We start from the raw sequence: 11,947 nt of genomic DNA, 5'->3' as shown, positions 1-11,947 counted from the left end.
TTAGAGGTCCAGTTCTATTAGTGGTCCAGTTCTATTAGTTCTATTATCCAGTTCTATTAGTGGTCCAGTTCTATTAGTGGTCCAGTTCTATTAGTGGTCCAGTTCTATTAGGGTCCAGTTCTATTATACAGTTCTATTAGTGGTCCAGTTCTATTATACAGTCCAGTTCTATTATACAGTGGTCCAGTTCTATTAGTTCTATTAGGTCCAGTTCTATTAGTGGTCCAGTTCTATTAGTGGTCCAGTTCTATTATGGTCCAGTTCTATTAGTTCTTCTATTAGTGGTCCAGTTCTATTAGTGGTCCAGTTCTATTAGTGGTCCAGTTCTATTAGTGGTCCAGTTCTACTAGTGGTCCAGTTCTATTAGTGGTCCAGTTCTATTAGTGGTCCAGTTCTATTAGTGATCCAGTTCTATTATACAGTTCTATTAGTGGTCCAGTTCTATTAGTGGTCCAGTTCTATTAGTGGTCCAGTTCTATTAGTGTCCAGTTCTATTAGTGGTCCAGTTCTATTAGTGGTCCAGTTCTATTAGTGGTTCAGTTCTATTAGTGGTCCAGTTCTATTAGTGGTCCAGTTCTATTATACAGTTCTATTAGTGGTCCAGTTCTATTAGTGGTCCAGTTCTATTATTAGTGGTCCAGTTCTATTAGTGGTCCAGTTCTATTAGTGGTCCAGTTCTATTAGTGGTCCAGTTCTATTAGTGGTCCAGTTCTATTAGTGGTCCAGTTCTAGTGGTCCAGTTCTATTAGTGGTCCAGTTCTATTAGTGGTCCAGTTCTATTAGTGGTCCAGTTCTATCCAGTTCTATTAGTGGTCCAGTTCTATTAGTTCCAGTTCTATTAGTGGTCCAGTTCTATTAGTGGTCCAGTTCTATTAGTGGTTCGGTTCTATTAGTGGTCAGTTCTATTAGTGGTCCAGTTCTATTAGTGGTCCAGTTCTATTAGTGGTCCAGTTCTATTAGTGGTCCAGTTCTATTAGTGGTCCAGTTCTATTAGTGGTCCAGTTCTATTAGTGGTCCAGTTCTATTATACAGTTCTATTAGGGTCCAGTTCTATTAGTGGTTCCAGTTCTATTAGTGGTCCAGTTCTATTAGTGGTCCAGTTCTATTAGTGGTCCAGTTCTATTAGTGGTCCAGTTCTATTAGTGGTCCAGTGGTGGTCCAGTTCTATTAGTGGTTCAGTTCTATTAGTGGTCCAGTTCTATTAGTGGTCCAGTTCTATTAGTGGTCCAGTTCTATTAGTGGTCCAGTTCTATTAGTGGTCCAGTGCTATTAGTGGTCCAGTTCTATTAGTGGTCCAGGTCTGTTAGAAGTGTTAATCCATTCTACAACGTGTTCTGAACTCACATCTATGAGTCACAACACACATCATACCTTGTACCCAGTTTAACACTTTCTGTGAACTCAAAGATATTGCACCTCCATGGGAAAACGTTGGTTGGCATTGTTTGAGAGGATTAGATGGATCGCTCCAAACTATGGATGTGGACCTGGCCAACAGCTGAGAGATGAGAGTCATTGGAAGTATTCCACACCACACAAGAGGCCTTATCCGACCAAAGACCACAACTCTGGGACATGGGATTCATTAGTCATTTGGTGGCTACACAGTTTCATAGACACAATCTGTGAATCACGTTAAATCCACAGCATTGATCACGAGTCACAGTAGACATGAATAACATAGCTATTATTACCCTGCTATAAACAAAATGTATCAGACTGTATGGAGTTAGTTTAAATTACAGGGTCATGTGAACAACACCGATGTCAACCATTTACTCACTGTAAAAGGCAGGGACCTGCTTCCACCAACAGTGATCTGTCTGACTGCCTTACATCAATCTCGAAAGAGAAGTGGCAATATATTACAGAAATATATGACGTTTTAACAGTTTATATTCCTAAATTATGGAGCTCTAAACGTATCAGCTGATGAACAGTTCTGGCATTCACTGTTCGTATTTCATCAATCCAAGGGAAGGTTTCAGAGGATAACATGACAAAGATGTACTGTAAGTCGCTCTGGATAAGAGCGTCTGCTAAATGACTTAAATGTAATGTAAATGTAAATGTGTACAAACACGACACAGGAGGTTGGTGGAACCTTAATTGGGGAGGACTGGGCTCGTGGTAATGACTGGAGTGGAATCAGTGGAATGGTATCAAATACATCAAACACATGGTTTCCATCCGTTTGATGCCATTCCATTAACTCCATTCCGGCTATTATTATGAGCTGTCCTCCCCTCAGAAACCTCCCCTGAAACACGAGTACAGGCCCTGTTCTTTAAGGAACCAAGTAAAGAAACCTCCCCTGAAACACGAGTACAGGCCCTGTTCTTTAAGGAACCAAGTAAAGAAACCTCCCCTGAAACACGAGTACAGGCCCTGTTCTTTAAGGAACCAAGTAAAGAAACCTCCCCTGAAACACGAGTACAGGCCCTGTTCTTTAAGGAACGAAGTAAAGAAACCTCCCCTCAAACACGAGTACAGGCCCTGTTCTTTAAGGAACGAAGTAAAGAAACCTCCCCTCAAACACGAGTACAGGCCCTGTTCTTTAAGGAACAAAGTAAAGAAACCTCCCCTGAAACACGAGTACAGGCCCTGTTCTTTAAGGAACGAAGTAAAGAAACCTCCCCTGAAACACGAGTACAGGCCCTGTTCTTTAAGGAACGAAGTAAAGAAACCTCCCCTGAAACACGAGTACAGGCCCTGTTCTTTAAAAAGAAACCTCCCTGAAACACGAACAGAAAGAAACCTCCCCTGAAACACGAGTACAGGCCCTGTTCTTTAAACACGAACAGGCCCTGTTCTTTAAGGAACGAAAAGAAACCTCCCTGAAACACGAGTACAGGCCCTGTTCTTTAAGGAACAAAGTAAAGAAACCTCTCCTGAAACACGAGCACAGGCCCCGTTCTTTAAGGAACGAAGTAAAGAAACCTCCCTGAAACACGAGTACAGGCCCTGTTCTTTAAGGAACAAAGTAAAGAAACCTCCCCTGAAACACGAGTACAGGCCCTGTTCTTTAAGGAATGAAGTAAAGAAACCTCCCCTGAAACACGAGTACAGGCCCTGTTCTTTAAGGAACGAAGGAGAATAAGCAAAGAAAGGTATCAACATCGAACAGAAGTGTAAGATTATCATTATGCATAGAAGCTGACAGATTTGGCAAACAGATAGGCTTACCTCTGCAAGGGCAGGGTATGAAGTCGTCTTACGGGAATTCCTTGCTGAAGCCCTTTCATCTAATCCTCACGCTTATGTTGTAGTTGTGGTGTCATTAGTTCAGGCGCCAGCGGGATGCTTTCAGAGTGAGGTCATACATAGAACTTGGAGTATTCCTCTCTCGTTTGCCTCTCTCTCTATCACTAATCGCTCCTATCTACTGGTTCTGCTCTCTCCTATCTACTGGTTCTGCTCTCTCCTTCCTTCTGGTTCTGCTCTCTCCTATCTACTTGTTCTGCTCTCTCCTATCTACTGGTTCTGCTCTCTCCTATCTACTGGTTCTGCTCTCTCCTATCTACTGGTTCTGCTCTCTCCTTCCTACTGGTTCTGCTCTCTCCTATCTACTGGTTCTGCTCTCTCCTATCTACTGGTTCTGCTCTCTCCTATCTACTGGTTCTGCTCTCTCCTATCTACTGGTTCTGCTCTCTCCTTCCTTCTGGTTCTGCTCTCTCCTATCTACTGGTTCTGCTCTCTCCTATCTACTGGTTCTGCTCTCTCCTTCCTACTGGTTCTGCTCTCTCCTTCTTTCTGGTTCTGCTCTCTCGTATCTACTGGTTCTGCTCTCTCCTATCTACTGGTTCTGCTCTCTCCTATCTACTGGTTCTGCTCTCTCATCTACTTGTTCTGCTCTCTCCTTCCTACTGGTTCTCTCTCCTATCTACTGGTTCTGCTCTCTCCCATCTACTGGTTCTGCTCTCTCCTTCCTACTGGTTCTCTCTCCCATCTACTGGTTCTGCTCTCTCTTCCTTGGTTCTGCTCTCTCCTATCTACTGGTTCTGCTCTCTCCTATCTACTGGTTCTGCTCTCTCCTTCCTACTGGTTCTGCTCTCTCCTATCTACTGGTTCTGCTCTCTCCTTCCTACTGGTTCTGCTCTCTCCTATCTACTGGTTCTGCTCTCTCCTATCCTGGTTCTGCACTGGTTCTGCTCTCTCCTATCTACTGGTTCTGCTCTCTCCTATCTACTGGTTCTGCTCTCTCCTCCTTCTGGTTCTCTCCTTCTACTGGTTCTGTTCTGGTTCTGCTCTCTCCTTCCTACTGGTTCTGCTCTCTCCTATCTACTGGTTCTGCTCTCTCCTTCCTACTGGTTCTGCTCTCTCCTTCCTACTGGTTCTGCTCTCTCCTATCTACTGGTTCTGCTCTCTCCTATCTACTGGTTCTGCTCTCTCCTATCTACTGGTTCTGCTCTCTCCTTCCTACTGGTTCTGCTCTCTCCTTCCTACTGGTTCTGCTCTCTCCTTCCTACTGGTTCTGCTCTCACCTTCCTACTGGTTCTGCTCTCACCTTCCTACTGGTTCTGCTCTCACCTTCCTACTGGTTCTGCTCTCACCTTCCTACTGGTTCTGCTCTCACCTTCCTACTGGTTCTGCTCTCACCTTCCTACTGGTTCTGCTCTCACCTTCCTACTGGTTCTGCTCTCTCCTTCCTACTGGTTCTGCTCTCCTCTACTGGTTCTGCTCTCCTACTACTGGTTCTGCTCTCTCCTTCCTACTGGTTCTGCTCTCTCCTATCTACTGGTTCTGCTCTCTCCTTCCTACTGGTTCTGCTCTCTCCTATCTACTGGTTCTGCTCTCTCTTCCTACTGGTTCTGCTCTCTCCTATCTACTGGTTCTGTTCTCTCCTTCTACTGGTTCTGCTCTCTCCTTCTACTCTGCTCTCTCCTATCTACTGGTTCTGCTCTCTCCTATCTACTGGTTCTGCCTCTCCTTCTACTGGTTCTGCTCTCTCCTTCCTACTGGTTCTGCTCTCTCCTTCCTACTGGTTCTGCTCTCTCCTTCTACTGGTTCTGCTCTCTCTGGTTCTGCTCTCTACTGGTTCTGCTCTCTCCTATCTACTGGTTCTGCTTTCTCCTTCCTACTGGTTCTGCTCTCTCCTTCCTACTGGTTCTGCTCTCTCCTTCCTACTGGTTCTGCTCTCTCCTATCCACTGGTTCTGCTCTCTCCTTCTACTGGTTCTTCCTATCTACTGGTTCTGCTCTCTCCTTCCTACTGGTTCTGCTCTCTCCTTCCTACTGGTTCTGCTCTCTCCTTCCTACTGGTTCTGCTCTCTCCTTCCTACTGGTTCTGCTCTCTCCTTCCTACTGGTTCTGCTCTCTCCTTCCTACTGGTTTAGCTCTCTCCTTCCTACTGGTTCTCTCCTTCCTACTGGTTTAGCTCTCTCCTTCCTACTGGTTCTCTCTCTCCTTCCTACTGGTTCTCTCTCCTTCCTACTGGTTCTGCTCTCTCCTTCCTACTGGTTCTCTCTCCTTCCTACTGGTTCTTCCTACTGGTTCTGCTCTCTCCTTCTCTGGTTCTTCCCTTCCTACTGGTTCTGCTCTCTCCTTCCTACTGGTTCTGCTCTCTCCTTCTACTGGTTCTGCTCTCTCCTTCCTACTACTGGTTCTGCTCTCTCCTTCCTACTGGTTCTGCTCTCTCCTTCCTACTGGTTCTGCTCTCTCCTTCTACTGGTTCTGCTCTCTCCTTCCTACTGGTTCTTCCAACTGGTTCTCTCTCCTCCTACTGGTTCTGCTCTCCTTCTGGTTCTCTCTCTATCTACTGGTTCTGCTTCTCTCCTTCCTACTGGTTCTCTACTGGTTCTGCTCTCTCCTTCCTACTGGTTCTGCTCTCTCTGGTTCTGCTCTCTCCTTCCTACTGGTTCTGCTCTCTCCTTCTTACTGGTTATGCTGGTGGTTCTCTCTCCTATCTACTGGTTCTGCTCTCTCCTTCCTACTGGTTCTCTCTTCCTACTGGTTCTGCTCTCCTTCTACTGGTTCTGCTCTCTCCTTCCTACTGGTTCTGCTTCTCCTTCCTACTAGTTCTCTCTCCTTCTACTGGTTCTGCTCTCTCCTTCCTACTGGTTCTCTCTCCTATCTACTGGTTCTGCTCTCTCCTTCCTACTGGTTCTGCTCTCTCCTTCCTACTGGTTCTGCTCTCTCCTTCCTACTGGTTCTGCTCTCTCCTTCTTTCTGGTTCTGCTCTCTCCTATCTACTGGTTCTGCTCTCTCGTATCTACTGGTTCTGCTCTCTCCTATATTCTGGTTCTGCTCTCTCCTATCTACTGGTTCTGCTCTCTCCTATCTACTGGTTCTGCTCTCTCCCATCTACTGGTTCTGCTCTCTCCTTCCTACCTTGCAGAACTGTTCGTTTGTTGTTTTTGTTCAAGTGTTGGTATTTATTAAACATATTATAAATAGTTACCACGCTGCACCTTGGTCCTCTTCTCCTTCTCCCGACGACATTTGTTACATCGTTTTTGCTACAAAAGACATGAGCTCAAACTGAATCTGAAAAATTAACTTACAAGATTTCCTTTTTGATATTGAATGTATTTGCAAAATATAGCAGGAGAGAATAATGACTGCATTGAAATAGAACATAACATAATAGAATATAACATCTAAAAATGTATCATGGTTTGTATCATGGTTTGGTCGTGTGTAATGAATTTCCTCCTCTTCTTCCGAAGAGGAGAGGCGAAACGGATCAGAGGACCAATACGCGGCGTGGTAAGTGTCCATGGTTCTTTTAATACGTTAAGGTACACATGAACAACTGACTACAAAAAACAAGAAATGTGAAAACTCAAAACAGTCCTATCTGGTGCAAAGACAGAGACAGGAACAATCACCCACAAACACACAGTGAAACCCAGGCTACCTAAGTATAATTCTCAATCAGAGACAACTAATGACACCTGCCTCTGATTGAGAACCATACTAGGCCGAAACATAGAAATACCCAAATCATAGAAAAACAAACATAGACTGCCCACCCAACTCACGCCCTGACCATACTAACTAAATACAAAACACAGGAAATAAAGGTCAGAACGTGACATCGTGTTCCTACTCATCGACCACATTGTCCTGTTAATGCACGTGGTTTGGGCAGTACGTCTCTACTCCATCCTGCTTGTTCGTAGAAAAACGGTCCGAATGAGCTTTCTGAATGAATCGACGTCACCATAGAAACCCGGCTGGTAGAAACCCCAAGTCACTGAGAGAATCTCAACCTAATGGTTGGGTGCAAGTCATTTCTTCTTCAGTTATTATCCATACAATGGAAGCCCATTATAGAAGCCAGCATGTCTCTGAATTCTGAAATAACATTAAAAATCTATCTGCCCTATTGTCAGGTGTAATAATAACCAAGTCTTTGTGTTGTCAGCCCGTTAACTAGACACAGCCATTAGAGCTCGTTACATGTATTAACGTGGGAACAGAATGGAGAGCTTTGTTAGCTGCTCTTATGGAGCCGAGAAAAGAAAATGGCTAATTTGACGTGAGTAACTTCTGGATGAATAAAACAACCAGGAACAAAAGGGGACTTTTTTTATGAGACTTTAATTCAAAACACCTCATACAGAATACACAGAGGTCTTTAATTGCAGAATAGAATGGAACTCTTTTTTTTAACCTCCTCTGAATGGGCAGGTAGATACTGCTACAGAACAAAACACCTCGTACAGAATACACAGAGGTCTACAAGGTATCTTTTCCCCCTCTGCCGCCTGAAAAGGTCTGATGTTATCAAAGCAAGAACAGGTACTTGAACGCCCGGTTCAATGGGACTACAGTTTATATCAACTTTAGCAGAAATATTTGTAACGACCGTTTGGTGGAAGAAGGTGAGGACCAGGATGCAGCCTGGTAAAGTGTTCATGTTTTTATAAGAAATAAAACAACAAAAACGAACAGCCTGGTAAAGTGTTCATGTTTTTATAACGAACAGAAAAAGTTTGGTTGAAGAAGGGACAACCTGGTAAAGTGTTCATGTTTTTATAACAACCAGGCTTGGTTGAAGAAGTAGGTTCCAATCAGGATGCAGGCTGGTAAAGTGTTCAACCAGGCTGCCTGAGGACCAGGAGCAGCCTGGTAAAGTGTTCATGTTTTTATAGGGACAGGTGCCTCTTCTCAATCAGAGACAACCAGGCTGCCTAAAGTACGGTTCTCAATCAGGGACAACCAGGCTGCCTAAGTACGGTTCTCAATCAGGGACAACCAGGCTGCCTAAGTACGGTTCTCAATCAGGGACAACCAGGCTGCCTAAGCACAAAAATACGGTTCTCAATCAGGGACAACCAGGCTGCCTCAATCAGGGACAACCAGGCTGCCTACGGTTCTCAATCAGGGACAACCAGGCTGCCTAAGTACGGTTCTCAATCAGGGACAACCAGGCTGCTGCCTAAGTACGGTTCTCAATCAGGGACAACCAGGCTGCCTCTCAATCAGGGACAACCAGGCTGCCTAAGTACGGTTCTCAATCAGGGACAACCAGGCTGCCTAAGTACGGTTCTCAATCAGGGACAACCAGGCTGCCTAAGTACGGTTCTCAATCAGACAACCAGGCTGCCTACAATCAGGGACAACCAGGCTGCCTAAGTACGGTTCTCAATCAGAGACAACCAGGCTGCCTAAGTACGGTTCTCAATCAGGGACAACCAGGCTGCCTAAGTACGGTTCTCAATCAGGTTCAACCAGGCTCAATCAGGACAACCAGGCTGCCTAAGTACGGTTCTCAATCAGGGACAACCAGGCTGCCTAAGTACGGTTCTCAATCAGGGACAACCAGGCTGCCTAAGTACGGTTCTCAATCAGGGACAACCAGGCTACCTAAGTACGGTTCTCAATCAGAGACAACCAGGCTGCCTAAGTACGGTTCTCAATCAGGGACAACCAGGCTGCCTAAGTACGGTTCTCAATCAGGGACAACGATTGACAGCTGCCTCTGATTGAGAACCATACCAGGCCAAACACAGAAAATACCAACTCAATAGAAAAACAAACATAGACAACCCACCCAAATCATGCCCTGATCATACTAAAACAAAGACATAACAAAAGAACTAAGGTCAGAACGTGACAATATTAGATAATATCACAGTGAGATTGACTGTGTTCATAGCATGACTTCTATGTTAAGAACAACAGGGTGGGGAGTCTGTACTGGAGCTTTATGGGGGAAACAAGTTAAAGGACAATATTCAAATAATGAATTCAGTCAAAGTAAACGAACAGTAAATTCACAGAGTGGATAACAGGAGTGTTGAGAACTGATTTATAAACTGTACTAGGGCCAGGAGTTATAAACTGTACTAGGGCCAGGAGTTATAAACTGTACTAGGGCCAGGAGTTATAAACTGTACTAGGGCCAGGAGTTATAAACTGTACTAGGGCCAGGAGTTATAAACTGTACTAGGGCCAGGAGTTATAAACTGTACTAGGGCTGTACAGGGCCAGTTATAAACTGTACTAGGGCCAGGAGTTATAAACTGAGTTATAAACTGTACTAGGGCCATGAGTTATAAACTGTACTAGGGCCAGGAGTTATAAACTGTACTAGGGCCAGGAGTTATAAACTGTACTAGGGCCAGGAGTTATAAACTGTACTAGGGCCAGGAGTTATAAACTGTACTAGGGCCAGGAGTTATAAACTGTACTAGGGCCAGGAGTTATAAACTGTACTAGGGCCAGGAGTTATAAACTGTACTAGGGCCAGGAGTTATAAACTGTACTAGGGCCAGGAGTTATAAACTGTACTAGGGCCAGGAGTTATAAACTGTACTAGGGCCAGGAGTTATAAACTGTACTAGGGCCAGGAGTCGATGGTTCACTCTGTCATCACAGCTTGTGTGTGTGTGATTTATAAACTGTACTAGGGCCAGGAGTAGATTGTTCACTCTGTCATCACAGCTTGTGTGTGTGTGATTTATAAACTGTACTTGGGCCAGGAGTTATAAACTGTACTAGGGCCAGGAGTTATAAACTGTACTAGGGCCAGGAGTAGATGGTTCACTCTGTCATCACAGCTTGTGTGTGTGTGTGTGTGTGTGTGTGTGTGTGTGTGTGTGTGTGTGTGTGTGTGTGTGTGTGTGTGTGTGTGTGTGTGTGTGTGTGTGTGTGTGTGTGTGTGTGTGTGTGTGTGTGTGTGTGTGTGTGTGTGTGGCCTCACTACTACTAACAGCTGGTGTAGTCAGGAAAGCTTCTCTGATGACAGAACAACCAGTCAACATGCAGAGAGCGTTGTAGTCCTGACTGCCTGCTGATCACACACACACACACACACACACACAGGTGAATGTGATGACAGCCACGCAGTAGACAGTAGAGGCTCAATGAGACACACACAGAGAGGTGAATTTTGATGACAGCCACGCAGTAAATCAAATCAAATCAAAAAAAATTATATAGCCCTTCGTACATCAGCTGATATCTCAAAGTGCTGTACAGAAACCCAGCCTAAAACCCCAAACAGCAAGCAATGCAGGTGTAGAAGGTGTGTGTGTGTGTGTGTGTGTGTGTGTGTGTGTGTGTGTGTGTGTGTGTGTGTGTGTGTGTGTGTGTGTGTGTGTGTGTGTGTGTGTGTGTGTGTGTGTGTGTGTGTGTGTGTGTGTGTGTGTGTAATGCAAACATTGTACCTTTTCTAGAAAATGATATTGACATTGTGATGTAACAACTGTTTGTCCGCCTTTAAGTGAAGGACTTCCCTACTGGCTCTGCTGTGGTGTGGTGAAGTTTCAACTGAGAGGGAAGCTGAAACACGGGACTCTTCTGGTGTAGTGGGGCTTCAACTGAGAGAGAAGCTGAAACACGGGAGTCCTCTGGTGTAGTGATGCTTCAACTGAGAGAGAAGCTGAAACACGGGAGTCCTCTGGTGTAGTGATGCTTCAACTGAGAGAGAAGCTGAAGCACGGGAGTCCTCTGGTATAGTGGGGCTTCAGCTGAGAGAGAAGCTGAAACACGGGAGTCCTCTGGTGTAGTGAGGCTTCAGCTGAGAGAGAAGCTGAAACACGGGAGTCCTCTGGTATAGTGAGGCTTCAACTGAGAGAGAAGCTGAAACACGGGAGTTCTCTGGTGTAGTGGGGCTTCAACTGAGAGAAGCTGAAACACGGGAGTCCTCTGGTGTAGTGGGGCTTCAACTGAGAGAGAAGCTGAAACACGGGAGTTCTCTGGTGTAGTGAGGCTTCAACTGAGAGAGAAGCTGAAACACAGGAGTCCTCTGGTGTAGTGGGGCTTCAACTGAGAGAGAAGCTGAAACACGGGAGTTCTCTGGTGTAGTGGGGCTTCAACTGAGAGAGAAGCTGAAACACGGGAGTCCTCGGGAGTATGACAGTAAAGCACAAATCAGCTGTTTCCTCATCTTCACTCCAATTCCTCTGACCAGAACTCACCTTCTCAAGTACAATACTGTATCTCATACACGGTGTACTCAAAGGCATACATTGTAATCATGTTGTAGTCATTGCTGTACATTATCCCCATGCTTCATTCATAATTCACACACATTGAACATGCTACAGTATGTACATATTGTTATTAGCTCTTCAGAACAGTCTTTACACACACACATGACGCTGAATGTCTCAGGAGGACAATGCATTCCAACCAGAGGAGGCTGGTGGGGGGGAGCTGTAGGAGGACAGGCTCATTGTAATGGCTGGAATGAAATACATGGAATGTAGTCAAACATGTGTTTTCCATATGTTTGATATCGTTCCAATAGTTCCATTCCAGCGATGACAATGAGGCCGCCCTCCTATAGCTCCTCCCACTAGCCTCCTCTGACTTCAACCCCGTACTGTCTTTGAGCTTATCATTACAGCAGACCTCTGCTCTACCCTGCTGGGACCCTACTTCCTTCTGCTGAACTGTAATAACCATGCTCTGTCTGTGTGTGTGTGTGTGTGTGTGTGTGTGTGTGTGTGTGTGTGTGTGTGTGTGTGTGTGTGTGTGTGTGTGTGTGTGTG

The 11,947-nt window shown here is 45.2% G+C and overlaps 1 long non-coding RNA gene and 1 pseudogene across 5 annotated transcripts in view; one reads left to right on the top strand and one right to left on the bottom strand.

The window, feature by feature from the left end:
* LOC127924172 (beta-1-syntrophin-like) overlaps window positions 1-11,947 on the bottom strand; it is a 58,325-nt pseudogene that overhangs the window by 41,402 nt on the left and 4,976 nt on the right.
* LOC127924166 (uncharacterized) overlaps window positions 10,988-11,947 on the top strand; it is a 3,009-nt gene continuing 2,049 nt past the window's right edge. For all 5 annotated transcript variants that reach the window (XR_008117029.1, XR_008117030.1, XR_008117032.1 and 2 more), the window contains exon 1: window positions 10,988-11,947. This exon is cut by the window's right edge and continues 194 nt beyond it. This is a non-coding gene — a long non-coding RNA (uncharacterized LOC127924166).

Source organism: Oncorhynchus keta, unplaced genomic scaffold (assembly GCF_023373465.1).
Source record: "Oncorhynchus keta strain PuntledgeMale-10-30-2019 unplaced genomic scaffold, Oket_V2 Un_contig_3758_pilon_pilon, whole genome shotgun sequence".
Taxonomy (NCBI): domain Eukaryota; kingdom Metazoa; phylum Chordata; class Actinopteri; order Salmoniformes; family Salmonidae; genus Oncorhynchus; species Oncorhynchus keta.
The sequence above is the reverse complement of the archived record's forward strand: the minus strand, read 5'-3'. Positions and strand labels throughout refer to the sequence as shown.